Raw genomic sequence first — 3692 nt, 5'->3', positions numbered from 1 at the left:
TGTACAAGGAAATCATCTCTTTATCTCAGGCTTAATAAATAGAGCACTCAGTCAAATCTTCATTAAGTTACATTTTCATTTCACATGGTGGTCTTTTCATCAAAGGTTAATAATAGACATAGCCATTTCTAAGTGTTTCTATTCTAGAAAATAGATGTGTGGCTCTTCAACAATTGTGTATTATTTGTTTGACTATAATATAGACTCATGAAATTTTGGGGGGGTACAGGAAACTTTATTGATGGTATATGACAAAGCAGGACTCCTTAAGCCCCTCCCCTCCTCAGGGGTCTAGGATGGAAACTGGAGGCCAGGAGATTCTCAATGTGTTGGGGGACTGATTTGGGGTAAGGACTTCCCAGCAGCTGAGGGCCTTCTCTGTTGCTGGGGCTGGTGGTCCAGGGGGGTCTTACTCCTTGGAGGCCATCTGGACCATGAGGTCCACCTCCCTCTTGTTGTAGCCAAATTCATTGTCATACCAGGAAATGAGCTCGACAAAGTGGTCACCGAGGGCAATGCAAAGCCCCAGCACCGAAGGTGTAGGAGTGGGTGTCACTGTTAAAGTCGCAGGAGACCACCTGGTCCTCAGTATAGCACAGGATGCCCTTGAGGGGGCCCTCTGACACCTACTTCACTACCTTCTCAATGTCACTGTATTTGGCAGCTTTCTCCAGATGGCAGGTCAGATCTACAACTGACACATTGTGGGTGGGGACACAGAAGGCTATGCCAGTGAGCTTCCCGTTCAGCTCAGGAATGATCTTGCCCACAGCCTTGGCAGTGTCAGTGGAAGCAGGGATGACGTTCTGGGCAGTCCCTCGGCCAGCAGGCCACAGCTTGCCAGAGGGGCCATCCTTGGTCTTCTGGGTGATAGTGATGGCGTGAACTGTGGTCATGAGTCCCTCCATGATGCCAAAGTTGTCATGGATGGCCTTGGCCAGGGAGCCAAGAAGTTGGTGGTGAAGGAGGCATTGCTGACGATCTTCATGGAGTTGTCATACTTGTCATGGTTCACACCCATCGCAAACACGGGGGCATCCGCGGAAGGGGCAGAGATGATGACCCTCTTGGCTCCACCCTTCAAGTGAGCCCAAGCCTTCTCCGTGGTGAAGACATCAGTGGGCTCCACAGCATATTCAGCACCAGCATCACCCCACTTGATGTTGGCAGGATCTTGCTCCTGGCAGATGGAGACGGACTTCCATTGATTGTCATCAATGGAATGGCTTCCAATAGAAGCCATTCCAATAGAATGGCTTCCCATTCTCAGCCTTGACTCTGTCTTTGAACTTGCCATGAGGAGAATCATACTGGAACATGTAGACCGTGTAGTTGAGGTCAATGAAGGGGTCACTGACCTCCTGGGTGGTAATAATGGCATGGACTAACAATGCCAAACATCCACTTTGCCAGAGTAAAAAGCAGCCCTGGTGACCAGGCGCCCAATACAGCCAAATCCATTCACTCTGACCTTCAGCAGCGTGTCTCAGGGTTGAGGCTGGCACTGTGCAGGAAGATGTGGCTGTCTGTCAAACGTCAGGAGTGGAGAGCCTAGACTCATGAAATTTTAACTGGATGTATAGAAGTACCTCTTAAAGAACAAATATGCTTTCCTTGAGTGATAAGAGAAAGTTCATAATCCATCATATTTTCCAATTTTCTTGGTCCCCAGAAATTTTAGAACTAAAGGTAAGGTGTGCACAGTAATTCTATTATCTTGGGTTCTATTATATTTATTAATATTTCTTCCCTAATTCTTTCTATATAGATCTGTTAATGGTGGTTCAGTCATAAAAGTACAATGATACCTACCCATTGCAATAACTTCAGCATCTCGGGGATGTGTGGTGTAGGACACAGATGCCGCCCTGCAGCTGCTAATCTGCTTTTCCAGAGGGAAGTGCGGCTGATCGTTGGAGAGAATACCCTTTCAGCTCTGACGCCCACACTCTCATAGCCTCTTCCTGCAGCCAGAAGTGGTTTCAAAAGAATTTAAATCTTTAGCTTGCCTCTCTCAAAATACAAACAAAACATATTTTTAAAACCTAGGAATAATTGTGCTACTTTCTCATTTTACTCCATTGTCTTTCATTCTATGCTGTATAAAAGATTTATTTTCCAATAAAATATCCTCTCACCAGACTCTTTCGAGCCCTGTACCCTACACTTTTTTATTACCTCCCTGACTAAATGTTCCCAGCGGCCTCTGGAGTGTCAGGCACAGTATGTCTCAGCTTGTTTCTCTTATTTCCTATTGCCAAGTCCAGAACCCGACTTTCTGAAACTCCCCAGAAGCTGGGGGAAGGGAAGGGCACTTGGAAGGCAAAACAAGACGACACTTTCAGAAACACCCAGGTTTCCCGGGCTCCAGGGTGACTCCTCTGTCATCATCGCAGGTGTGGCTGTGGTGCAGAGTCAGTCACAGGGCTCAGGGCCCTGCCTGTCATCAGTAAAACCCAGCTCCTGAAACAGGCAACTTCAGGTTTCTGCAGTGCTGCCTGTCACATTAATTAGTAAATGACATGAATTCTGAAAAAGAAATCTCTTTTCTTAAGGAAAGGGAATTAATCTAACCAAGTTGTTAGCTGATATCCTTAACGTATCACTGGCAAAGAAGAGGAAAGACGTCTATTTGTGAACTGATTTCTAAATCTTTACCCAACTCTTGGATTACATACAGATCTTAGAATGATTTAACACCTTACACTCTCTCAAAGTTATATTATTCTTTTGGGGTATTTAATTATATATTACTTTAACATTCCACAGGATAATCTCAGGATTGTTTCACAAGGGATGTGGTTTAGAGGAGCCCGAGGATTTTTACCGCTCTCTGTTCACTTCTCATTTCATCCCAGACTTTCTATCTGGAGCTACTTCTCTTCTGCCTCCTGTATGTCTTTTAGAATTTTCTTCTAAAATCAGCTGCTGGTGAATGATTATGATTTTGATTCATCTAAAAATGTTGTCCTCGTTCTTGAAAGATCTAGTCACTGAGTATAAAACTGCAGGCAAACCGTTCTTTTCACTGGGCACCGGGAGAGCAAGGCACTGTTTCCGGTTTCTGTCATCACTGCTGGAAGCCAGCAGCTGGTCTCGAGTTCGAATTTTGAAGGTAATCTGCATTTTAACCCCTCTGGCTGCTTAATATATTCTCTTTATCTTACATGTTCTGTTGTTTCACTAGGGAATATCCAGTGTTTTCTTTTTTATTTACACTGCTTGGGATATTTTGAGCTTCTTGAACAGGTGAGTTGGTGTTTCACCGGTTCTGGAAGCGATTTTCAGAAGAGATAAGCAGCGGCGTCTGCACTCACGAAGCGTTCAAATCTTTGGTACCTGCCAGTAGCATCTGGCTGGCAGGCCGTGCATAGGTTCAATGTTTAGCAGCGGGACAATGACCTGCTGCCCACTCATGGCCACCGTGGCTGCTATAGCATGATTCTGCACCTTCTAGCAAACGGTGGTTGACATGCTGTGGAGTATCTTATAGCAGGTTCTTCAGGATACTGGGGTGGCTCCGGCTCCTGTTTGGGGGAAGGTGCTACAGATTAGTGGCAACAAAATTGCCTTTCGGGTTAATGGCTGTTTCATGTTTGCCATGGGTGCTGCTGTGAAGATCAGACAGAACACTGTGCCCCTGTTGCTTTGGGGCAGTTTTATAGCCTAAACATGATCAAATTTTTTATCTC

The 3692-nt window shown here is 45.4% G+C and overlaps 1 pseudogene; it reads right to left on the bottom strand.

Annotated features, from left to right (window-relative positions):
• Nucleotides 1-379: 379 nt before the first annotated feature.
• On the bottom strand, nt 380-3126 carry LOC118991545 (glyceraldehyde-3-phosphate dehydrogenase-like; annotated as a pseudogene).
• Nucleotides 3127-3692: the final 566 nt, after the last annotated feature.

Source organism: Sturnira hondurensis, unplaced genomic scaffold, assembly GCF_014824575.4.
Source record: "Sturnira hondurensis isolate 20B ecotype Veracruz unplaced genomic scaffold, ASM1482457v3 Scaffold0007578, whole genome shotgun sequence".
NCBI lineage: Eukaryota > Metazoa > Chordata > Mammalia > Chiroptera > Phyllostomidae > Sturnira > Sturnira hondurensis.
The sequence above is the reverse complement of the archived record's forward strand: the minus strand, read 5'-3'. Positions and strand labels throughout refer to the sequence as shown.